The sequence below is a fragment of the Bombus fervidus genome, chromosome 3, assembly GCF_041682495.2.
Source record: "Bombus fervidus isolate BK054 chromosome 3, iyBomFerv1, whole genome shotgun sequence".
NCBI classification, from domain to species: domain Eukaryota; kingdom Metazoa; phylum Arthropoda; class Insecta; order Hymenoptera; family Apidae; genus Bombus; species Bombus fervidus.
The window spans coordinates 14,833,650-14,846,312 of record NC_091519.1 but is presented as its reverse complement, the minus strand read 5'-3'; the positions used below and the strand labels follow the sequence as shown (position 1 = coordinate 14,846,312).

Here is a 12,663-nt window from a genome sequence, read left to right as displayed (position 1 = left end):
CACCCGGACGATTGTTCACACAACGAAATTACGCAATCGGTCGTTGAATCATATCCAATGCGTTTTGTGAACACATTAAACTTTCACATTTCCATTAACGAAAACTGAAAAACTTCTTTCGCGAGATAGACACCGTTTCTTCCAGCGGAATTACTTATCTCTGAATCATTCGTACTACTTCTCTCATTGTATTATACATTATCGCGAATTAGTTGGAAATAAATGCTTGAAAGAAATGCTAAAATTAGTTCTAGAAAAATATCCACGTGCTAAATGGCTCTGGTATTTAGCACATAAAGTACATTCGATACGTTCACTACATCTTTGATACGAGACCAGCTGAAGTTATAACGTGCTAAAAGGATATCTTAAAAATAATATCTTAAACACTTATTACAGCGATTGCCATCTTAAGTAACATTCACATGTAGGGTATACTATTATGCGAGATACGTAATTACACTTGTGTATTATCATAATTTCGTGCTGGTCCCGATAGGACAATGAATTTTGTATATTCAACTGACGCAACTCGGACTTTCACTTAACTTTCCGACAGTATACAGAAGCAAGTACCGATGTGTTCGTGACGAGCTATAAAACCACCCTTTTATTATGCTTTTTTTTTTCTTGTCAACGATAAAGAATTATTATGATTCCTGGAATTTGTCACCTTAATGGATCGTATTAAGCAGCTTTACGAACTGGCTTACGCGGCGCAGGAATTCTTTTTTCTCTCGTTGGCTGGCTTCTCGTGTGAATTTCAGCGTCCGCCCAGTAAAATTACAAAGAGAGAGAGACAGAGAAAGAGAGAGAAAGAGAGAGGCGAGAAAGGAGAAGAACGAAGAAAGAACGAAAGATGGGAAGAGGAGCGTAACGGGACCGAAAATGGGGATGCATACGCAATGTAGCCAACGATTATGCGGAATCTCGATTGATTGGTTGGATCGTTAAGAGCGACACGAACAGAACGGGACCGAAGGAGATCTCGAGACGGAACAGACGTATGTACATATATGTATACGTAATAGCAAAGAGATCTGATATACTGTATGAATAATAGCGATGGACGATACGTATCTGAGCAACGTTGCTGCGCGACGACGTGGAAATATTTCTTCGTACGCAACTATTAACGCCTTAAGCTTCCAGCCGTTTAAGTATGCCGCCACCCCTGCGACAGTTGGCTTAAAGAGTATGGCGAAGATCGTAACTTCGTCACTTTATTACGTCTGTGACCAAGTTCAAGAAAGTCTGGTAAACGCCCTCCTGCTGTTCTTCGAGGATTTTAACCCTTTAGTAACGACCGCAATAAAAGGATTTGTCATTCTTTATACAATGTTAACTTTTTCATTAAACAAACGAAATTTAGAAATTCATTCCATCTAATAATGATGACATAATTTAATATCGATGAAGATGATATGATAAAAATGTGATGTGAATATAACGAAGGTAGCAATTAAACGTTTTCCATTTGAACTCGTACTATTGTTACACTTTGCGATTCATATAGCGAAACAATGTTACACGTATCGCGATCGAGACGCGTTTTCCTCTGACTTTCATTGACGTTTAAAATGCTCGTACGCATTCGATGCAGCAGACGCGAAGTGTTCCGGCGCCGCTTCGTTCTCTCCTATTCTCTTTCTTTTTTTCGTTCGCATTTCCCGTCACAGGGCTTTACAGCCTTTCTTCCTCATTCGTCAACGACGTCATAGCGTTTTTCCTACCGCGCTTTCAACGCCTGTCGACAACAATGCACGTAAAAAGCACGCGTGAGCATTGTTACTAAGCGACACCGAATTTTTGTACAATATGACGAAGCCATGGCTGTTTAACGCGTACAAACACGCTGTAAAGTCATTGTCTACGTCTATTTGCACGATTCTTCGAGAACTTTACTTTATGTTCTGTTTCTTAACAAGGTGCCGCTGTTATGCTTCGTTTAGTCACACGAAAACCTAATAACGAAGTGCATGCTCCAATTCTTATTTCGCTGTATCACTTTTTTAAAAAGTTTACGAGAAAACACAGAAATATCTGTGTATATCTTTCCTACAATTAATAATTCACCTATAATTATCAGTAGGTGAACTCACAGGAGTTTAATTCCTTTTTAAATAACTGATCGATACATCTACGAGAAATTTCTTTAACGAGAAAGATTCAATCGAGCAGCGTAGTCTACCTGCGCTTTAGATAGATATATGGCTAAAAAATATTCACTAAATAATATTGGTTGCAACATATAATATATAATATTTGTTGCAACAATTATTCGAAAGCTGCGAGTTTCGTTATTTCTCCCGCGTTAGCTGTTTCGTTAGCCATATTAAAGCGATATTTCAACGAGATAGCGGTAATTTCGTACGATATTTTTCCAGGTTTCCGTATAAATGTAACGAGCGCAAACAATACATGCACGTAGGAGGCGCAAGGACACAACGACGCGAACACGGGATGCCGTGTTAACGAGATACTAATTCGTTGGTAACACGAATGCAAGAGTTGCTTTTCGTTGAAAATACAGATAGGAGAGAAAGAGGAGCGATTCGACGATCATGCATCGATGCACGCGGCCGCCGCAATTCCGCGTACGTGCACACCTGTGTAAAATACCGCGAGTCGATGAGCCATAGTCTGACTAATTGCACTCGAGTTTCGTTTCTGTCCACGATTGCCCCGCGGCCCCGGTCTGACGAAAAATTTGCAACCGACCTATCCAACAAATTTCAATGAAATTGCATCGCGCTCACAGGCCAACACAAACGCGTTAAAAGCTGGCTGCGCTTCGCGATTCCGCCACCCATGAAAATGTTCAACCTGTAGAAATAATGCGTGGTGAATAACATTTAACCGTGCTTTCGTTGATTTTACCCTTTTATTCTTTGCCGCGACTGCTGCTATAAAAAGTATCGTCGTACTCGTCGTTAACTTCGTTTTTATTATATCGTTCAATTTACGTTTGGGAATAATTAATCAAATTAAAACACTGGTTTTACACAATTTCTACCCTTCAATCTTGTCGCGATCCTGCAATTGTTTATGTCTCAAATTCGCTTTCGTTTCAATCGAATTGAGGGCTTTTATCAAAAAGATCATATCGATAACGGTTCTTTCCTATCTGTCGAAAAATTGAAGAAATTTTCCAACGATAGTGAAACGCGATTCGATCGAAAACGAGCCAAAGAACGGGCGTTAATTTTATTCTCATTTCACGGAATGTGCAACTAAAGGTATGTCTAGTCGAATTGTCTATCATAATTTTTATGACTTTGAAACAAGTCCCGAGAGGATAAAGATTATATTTGCATAACGTCATTAGATACACTGCGCATAGCACTCTAATAATACTATAAATTGAAATACGCCGAATATCATTTAACGTGCAAGTTATTCTCATTTGCATTTACGCTGTTATTTCGAATAATCGTCGTACAGAATTGCTCTTCTGGCACGTTCGTAATAACCGTAGATACATACCAGAAACCAGATATGTTCGCGTATATGTACGGGGTTATCGTACATTTTACCTGGAAAACAAGCATCCGCGTAAAACGCCCAAGTAATGAATGCACCTTCTAAAATCCTATCATATTTCATCTTATACGTTGACACATATACTGATGTGAAAATTAAATAGGAATATGCACGAGCTTGTGCGTATTTGTGGTTATGTGAATATTCAGAGGCACGGGAATAATACGTGTGTACATACAATACAATCGTTTCGAAAGAGCTGATCTAAAGAAACGTGACTGTGTTTCAGACAGCTCGAAACCGCTGTGTCGTTCGCTTCGTAGCGTGAACGTTTCCCGCCCAAGAATACCGGAAGCGCTGGAATTCGTTTCAACGCGACCGGCGTTTCTGAAGGCCGTTGTTGTTGCAACGTAAAAAGTAAAACCGCAGCTTAACCGAGTAAAAGTTGACGCCTTGTTCATCGATGTCGGTCGTAACCTTCTTTTCCTTTTCTAACCCGCCTTTTTTTTTGTCACATCTTTTTGTAACTATTACAAAATAATCACGATCACGTTAAGATTTTTTCCATACGAAAAACGAGGTTACAAAGTAATAAATCTGTTAATGTCTCTTCCGTATCTTTCCGGTTCCTTGTCTTACAAGCGTTCAAGAAATTGGGGACTTTTCGTTCCTGACTTTTACAGTAAGTAGGCTTATCGTTCCAAGTTTACGTCAAGTTGTAAACTCTTTCGTTGAAAGTTCTATCACTTATTATAGCGACCCTACTTCCATCCTTCCAAGAATTTAATGCTGCATAAGGATCGCCTGATAGTTATATACCCTGTCGTTATATGTAACGATATAATTTTTCTTTTCTTTTTTTTTTTTCATTCCATTTAAAAATATTATTTCTTCCGATCCCAGGCGATCCTTATGTATCATTAAGTCCTTGGAACGACGGAAGTAGGATCACTTACGTAAGATCGTATAAGTGCAATAGGTATGCCAATCTTTCGACGAGAAGCACGAACACGCAGATTAATCTGCACACGGACGAGCGACCTGTGCGACACTCGCTGCGGTTATGTAATTTATTTTACGTTCATTTTAAGCAGCGACTCGATGGTACAGAAATACCGATCGTTCGTATGTTTACTGTCGGCGATTAAATACTAACGTCGCATAATGTAGCTTCGACATTCTTCGAGTAAATCTCAAACGTGATGGCAAACATTTAACGAACACGTATAATAAGACGAACAGCATGTTCATCAAATAAACTCTTAATAATTTGCAAATTCTACAGTGCACTTCAATAATCGAATTCGAAAGTTTCAAGGATTAGCAACAGAGGAATATTTATTTAAATTAATAAAAATGATAACGTTTCTAGTTTAATTGCAAAGAGCAGAGTAAAGCTACGCGAAGATTAAGAGCGACCCACTTATTTCGTATTATTTCGTTTGCCTCGAAATCCCAGGTCTTTCTTACTCGAGTCTTACTCTCGGTATGTAGCATAGAGATTTAAATTGAAATTACAGTCTTGACGACGCTAATTATTTCTATTACCAGAGGAATTAAAATTGTACGACCAGCTCAATGACGCGGAGCAAGCACTTTCTTGTCGTTCGACCGCTGCACGTGTGATCGTGTCAGATCTGCCTAAGGTCGAGGCAGAAATGGACAACTTCGTTAAGAATCGTCATTATCGTCCACGGCAAATATGTTATTCGCCATAACGTAATTCTATTTTACCTAACATCCTAAGTAATAGAAGCTTATTTCCTTGCAGCGCTGTTGCTATTTATTCGGTAATTTAAATATCGAAACTAAGAAAAAATTTACCTGTTAACGTCAAAGAACTCTTTATCGTGCTCCATTCGTACGTCAAACTTTTTCACATTCCAGATATCCATCGTGGCGACAATAAAAACACTTACGAAGATCAAAGTCTATTTCGATCCACTGAAGCTGTTCTTGAATCACCGTTGTATAATTCGCGAACGACAACAGTTTGAGAATTTACGAACGCACACTGTCAAAACAATCGCAACGGATTTCTCCGCGAACTACGTTCGACTCAAAATAATAAGAAATTTCAACACGCTCTTTCGCAACTACAGCCTTCGATTTCTACGTTGTACATCGAAAATCGTTAGTTCGTTCGTAGTTTGCAGCGAATCTTGTTAAGGAGTAGCCACGAAGGGCATTTATCGTCACAGTGGTCGTGACCAATTCATTGTCGCTTCACCGAGAGAGCGAAAATATCGCTTCGACTGGCCATGCCTATTTATAAACCTTCTTAAGGAGATTCTCGGACGTTTTGCTTCCTTCTCTCTTTCTCTTTTATAGCAATAACCTCTCTTTGTTCTGGGACACTGGAACCGTGGTCCCTTAAAGTTCCTCGTCGAGAGATCGAATAAGGTGGCAAGCCAACGCGAACCAACCCGCGTCACGAGATACAGGACGATTGATCGTCGTATCGTTTTCAAAGTATCCTTTACACTGTACACACCGTACTAAATATCGCGCACCCTCGATTATACATTTCGTACGATCTCCCATCGTTTCTCATCCTCGTCACGTTTTTCGTCTTCTGACGATTCTTTGATATTTCATTTTAATCGAATCGTTTTTATGTTACTGCGTTAAGGCGTTACGAGCTTGAGTATCAAATCTTCCTCGTTCTTGTGCTTCCTTCCCGAAGCATCTCTTCTAGTATCGAGTGAAATGGCTCCATTTGTCAACGTCGTTTCAGCAAGGGCTGAAAATTTTATCGCGAACATAAAACGTAATACCATTCACGTTACGAGGATTACAAAAATCCAAGGTCCATCCTTTTCCATTTGACCTACGTCTTCCTTCAGCGAGTTTCATTTATCTCGTGCAACGCAGAAAAATTGGAGTTTTAACGTGAAACGAAATATCCATCCAACGAAAACGCATCCAGATGCTATTTTTCTTTTTTTAAATCCAACGATATTTAGAATCTCGTGACATAAATTTTCACTTCAACCGATCCCTTCTTTTTAATCCTTCGTGGTTAATTCGAGTATTTAATTTACAGAATATTCGATTTTACTCGTCTGTCTTTACTGCGCTGTTTCATTCAATTCTGAAACTTCAAGAATACTCTCGTACGATATCTCGTGTTTACCGACACTGGCGCGAAAATATAACTCGGGAAACTGTTGCAGCATCCGTACTAACAGACCACCACTCGTCGAGTACTACTTGATGATAGATAGAGGCCACAGATATAACGCATCCAGTAGCCGAGTCCGAATGTATTTTTACTATTTGCTTTTACTATTTGCTCTTGCTATTACCATTAATTCTCTATATCTTGTAAAAATACAGCATCGAACAAGCACTATCAAATTTCCAAATTTGTCGCCGTCTAACATTTTTACAATGGTAGTCCTTCTTAAACGTTAACGACGAGTAACAGATAAGAAAATATCGATAATTTTCCAACTAACCGACGTTCAAAAATCACTCACTGTAAAACTTATTATAAAATCTAAAAAGAAGAAAAAAAAAAGAGGGAATACCAGTTACATGAAACTCAATTCGGGCAATGTATGCCTGTTAAAACTGACGATATTATTTTATTACATTCTGTATAACTTTCTCAAAGATACATATCGCGTATGCGTTTCCCGGCACGAAGCAAAGTTTCCAGCGCGATCGGCACAGCATCCACGCTACCGGATCACTCGTGAGACACTAACCGACAAGAGACAGAGAACGCAGACACGAGGTAGAGGTAAGCTACACCGCAATTGGTCGGGTTGGGAGATGGAAGAGTGTATGTTAGCAGGATGCGGAGAAAGAAGGAGACGGCGGATAAAAGTGGGAAGTAGAAATAAGCAGGTAGTGGGAGTGAAGTAGTAGCTGGTTGCGTATACGAGCCTTAAAAGCAGGTATCCACGTGGCCGGTGCTCGTAACGTGGGGTCAGTTCGTACCGCGATGAAGCAGTTTGCCATAAAAATAACGAGCCGAAACTTTTCAGGTCTTATCCTCCTTTACCTTTTTTATCATCGAGATCTTTCACGGTATTTGCAATTTGCTACGGTAACTGCAGTCCTTGCCGATGAAAGGTTCGATTACTTCGCGCGTTTCCAAAGCTTTCTCGACATGGGTTTCGATAGAAGCTTCCCTATATATAGCCTTTATGAAGGATAGAAGACATTTTCGATCCGATGAAGCGCAATACTGCGACCCTCTTGCACAACACTTTGTTAAATAGTAATAGCGAATCGACAAGTGACGAGTTTTGGAGCGTAGATTTCCGTCGTACAATTTACAACGTACAATTTCTGAATTTTACATCTTACGTTGTACGATTTTACAATTTCACGTCGGACAGGAAAATCGGTTGTCTCGTAATTTATCGAATTTACTTGTAATTTATCAAATTTATTGCCGTTATTATCACATTTGTTGCCGTAAGATTTTACTAACAGCATTAGTTCAATTGTGCAAAATGGCTCTGGCAATATTTTGCTGTTCTCTTTATTCGAAAATTATCATGAATTCCGACAACTAGTTTACATTTATTTGTAAGGATTGCTGTATAATACACAGGCAATTTGGAAAGCTAATGAGGTTTCCATTTTACTCGGTATGCAGTTACATTGTGAAGTTTTGAAATATTCCCTAATTTGATGTTGTACTTTCGTGGGAAAAAGAGAGCATAGGAAAACAGGACAACCCCCTCGCACCGTATCCTGCAAGGAGTAACTCCTACGACACACAATAACCAAGTAAATTGGATGGAAATTCATGAGCCAAGAGCGGTCAACGCGTTTTCTACCCTGCGTGCATTTTGTATGAGTTGCCAGAAACTAGCTTCGACGTCGCTTATTTTATTTACGAGGGTTCGTATTTTGCGGCAGCAGGAAAATTTCTCAGTAAGGATTTAAAGTTTGATGACAATCAAATATATCCGATTAATATCAAAGTCAGCGTTACCAATTACAACTGACTTATCTGTTAACTGCAAGGGTCTGCACATATCTGACCCGCTTTGATATTTTTTATATCTCGAAGTTGCGTTCAACGCCCTAGAAAACATTACGAAACACCAAGCGTATCTTATCGCGAAATATTTGATCAGCATGCGAGAGTTTTCTTGCGAAAACTGGACGTTTCATCTTTATTGCTATTTGTTCAGGCACTAAGTAAAACTGCATAGGAATTATGACCGAAGAAGTTTTAATTTGTAGACAAAGAAAATTTATAGAGGTTCGCGTGACAACCAATAGAAACTGACAGATGAGCACTTACAAAGAGGAATGTTGCTCTGCTGGACACTAATTAACCAAAGGACAGGAGATAGAATTATAGCCGAGAAAGATGACGAAAAGGATAGTTGGAAATTGCATGTTGTGTGGGTGCAATGCCTAGTTCTTCTTCACATTTTTCTCATTCTCACGTTCCTTTGTAATGATTAGCTAGCCACATACTATCAATATATCCCGTATGCGAACACTAAGACTAGTAATAATTGACCGGAAAGTAAATATGAAGGAAAAACAATTGAATGTTGTTCAAGTTTAAACTATTTCACGAAGAATATAATTGCGAGTGAAAATTTGTTTGAACGTTGCACCGTAAATTATTTTATTTCCAAAGGAAGAGGAAGAACCATTTCCAACCAAAATTTCTTCCCAGGAAACCACACCCATGTTTCCCTGCTTTTCTCTCGATCTCTCTTCCAACCTGCCGTGTAAATATCGCGTCTATATCTGGGACACCTGTGGCGAGTATTTTCGTTGACATGCTAGACAAGGACATACGGGCGATTGAGTAAGTATATTTGCACTTGGATGTGGTTTTTGTCCATATTTTTTCGTAACAAAACTATTCGCTTAACTATTACATCAAATATTTACGAAATGACGTTTATCAAATTATCTTTGATCTATATGTATGCTGTTCGCAAAATTAATTAGTATTTTGGTAGTAATGTTGTATCGTGTATTATCACTATAATTCTTCAAGAATTTATACCGTTGCATACCAAATATATACCGTTTCAATTATATAGATTTTATAGAAAAGGTTTGTTTCAAATAACCATATTCTATAAAGTTTCATGCAATAAACTTTCATATTACTTTCTTAGAACGTTCATGATTGAACCAGTCTTTGTTAAGCTTGCTCAGAATCCTGTCGTAAATGGCTAACACGTTCCTCAGGAGAAAAATACGATGAACGATATAAAGAAGCAGAAGACTTTAATTATCAATTACCATAGTTAACGCAAGCTTGTAAAACGTGATATTTTTATGGCTATCAAAGCGGAGCCGCGCTTCTCTAATAAAATTTTCTCATAGCTACCGTAACGTTATCCATTTATTTATTTCTAAAGCGTTGCTTATATTTATAATTTATTAACGCGGTATCGTTAAAAGACGGCTGGTTGACTAATAACGTATACGCCGAATGACTCACACTCACGGGAGTGGACTCTCCGTGAAATAGAAATAGATCTCGATGGACCGGCTCGGATGGTCAGAGATGCGATGCTAGCCACCGATTCCGGTTTGGTCGATGACTCTTTTAAAAACAACACCAACCTCTTTCACTTGACTAATCTCGCGATGAAAAGGAAACAATAACTTCTCGAAAAAAAAAAAAAAAGAAATTCGCTCTTTCCTTTTTAAAAACACCGATCCCATTATTTATCAAAGTTTCCTTATTTGTATATTGTGTTTATCCTTCGTGATAAGAGCCCTGCCTTGGACAATATTAGGTCTGTGTACGGTTTGTTTTAAATTTATATTGAAAAGTGACAAGAACCAGTGATATAATTTCCTTAGATATAAACATTATCAAAAAATCTTATAATATTACTCTCTTATAAATATCCTATATAAAATTTATTATACTTTTATGAATATCTTGTATCGAAAATGTTACAAAATATAAAAAGAAAAATAGATTATATTATTCGGAAATTAGAATGTCTATGATAACTATATCGATGTAACGAAGCACCATGGAGTAATCCTCTTTTAACGAGGATAGTTTAAATTTGGAACAATGATTTGGAGAGACACGCAAAGTTTAACTGACAAACTAGAACATAGGTTTTGGAGCAATCAACGGTTTCCTGTTTATCGTGGAAAAAGCTTAGAAAGTACGCGTTCCCTTTGGTTTACGAGTGGGACGTGTCGCAGGAGTTACTGTAGCCTGTAAAGTGACGTGCTGTAAGTCGCGTGCTGCGTGAGCGAACCTTGAAGAAAAACACGTGATTCGGGTTTCGCGCTTTGCCGTGCATATACCTCAACGCGTATACGCGTTACATTTGGGCACGTTTTCGTGTGTACACGTATAGCCGCGTGGCACCGAGCACAGACGCAACCTCGTTGCTTTAATTATAGACCGGAGCCCTTCTTCTTTCCTTCGTCCACCCTCGACACCGCGAAATTGGAAAGCGTACGTCTGCCACGGATCGCGCTCGTTTAGTATAGCAAAGGGTAGCAGAATTTTCGGAAAATTCCCAAAATGTACTTCGTAAAATATTTGTGGCAATGAATCAATTGAAGTTTTCTTTATTAATAATATTTTTAAATAGCATCGACAATTGGAATGATTTGGGGAAATGATCCTCTTTTAATTAAGTTTCCGAGCAAACGTCTGCTGAGGTAGATGCTATTTATGAATATTTAGGCTAGACGTCATGTTGGCATGAACATTGAAAAAGTTTTAAAGAGATTACCCGAGAGCTCTGTTCTAAGACGTTTAAAGTAACTTTGCTGTAACTTTACTAGGTCATCGAAGGACTAAGTAATATGTTGAACATCGAACAACTTCCTAAACTCTGTAAAGACAATTTTTAACACTATCGGCAGGCGAAACACGTACTGACCGAAACAAATTAAATTTTCTAACATTTAGCTCTTCGCATTTTCTGATAGAAACTATCCATATCTTTGGTGAGAAGTGCGTCAAAAAGTATAGATAGACGCATAGTTATATATTAAAAGACTTTTACAAATATTTGCGACTATAGTAAGGTATAACTAATTTGATGCTTTTTAAGTTTCGCATTACTTAAATCACTTCTTATATCGTACAGCGAAGATCACGTACTAATTACGGATTGGACACAGTCACAGGCACTACCTATTACGCCTACACACCTACGCGGATATAACTATTATTACGTAATTACATCGCGAAGATTATTCCTCTTTCTATTGTCGCAGGACAAGTACTGCTTGTTAGAAATAAAATCCATTAAAATCGCGAAACTACGCGAGATGTTTAAACGCAGCTGACTCCGGCTGACAATGAGCCATTTAAGATACCAAGCTGCAACGAACCATTGACTCTGGTTATGAAAATGGGAAATGGCCTCGTTAGAATTAAAGACCAACCGAGTTAGTATATTAATTTATGTAATTTTCGTCTATTGTACAATTACCAAGAACATTGTACTCAGACGTTAAACGATGATATTAAACATGGAAGTATCAAGCACAAAATCTCCGATTCAAGCAGGATATAAAATAAACTTGTTGCTAAAATATTTAATCAAATCGAATTACCATGAACGTAGATCTTCCATCCTAACACTTTTGCTTTTGTCTTCACATTGAAGAAATTTGTAAATGTAATTTGCCATAAATCGGATTGTTAGAAATATACAACCTTTTTCGAGATACGTAGTTGCTACTTTACATTACAAATGTTATCTTCGGTCATCTTCGATCTGCACCGCATTCTATCGAGATTATGCAAATAGAAAACACGACGAGGCATTATCCCGTAAAGTGTAACTCGACTTCGTCGATCTATCCGGATGTGACGCAGCTTGTTTTCACCGAGATGTAGTTGGGATTCATAAAATGTTCGTCTGTACTCACTTCGTCTGTCCATTCACATTTCTCCGATCTTTCCCTTAGTCCTTTCGCTACGGCTTCGACATTAGAATTGAAAAGTAGCGAGATCCAAGATGCAACGAGTAACCAATCTGACTAAGAAGATCACAACAACGTTTCTAATAGGCTTTTGACTCGATAAGGTAATCGTGTATTCTTGTCGTGAGACATAGTGCACGTAGTTTTTAATCGAATTCAAATCATTTAAATTATTCTGCGATGCTTTATATTATAGAAGAATTGGGTTACTTCATAAAGTATCAAAAATTGTCTGAGACCATAGCGACTTTTCTCAGATTTCTC

At 38.3% G+C, this 12,663-nt stretch overlaps 1 protein-coding gene across 5 annotated transcripts in view; it reads right to left on the bottom strand.

Moving 5' to 3' along the window:
* The window catches only part of Sick (sickie), a 191,133-nt gene that overhangs the window by 129,986 nt on the left and 48,484 nt on the right, over positions 1–12,663 (bottom strand). Inside the window, exon 1 of one of the 5 annotated variants that reach the window (XM_071999847.1) lies at positions 5,308–7,157. The exons of the other annotated variants lie outside the window; for them this stretch is intronic. The gene's annotated coding sequence lies outside the window, so the exon portion shown is untranslated. Of the gene's footprint in view, positions 1–5,307; positions 7,158–12,663 lie in introns of those variants that run through there. 5 annotated transcript variants of the gene reach the window in all.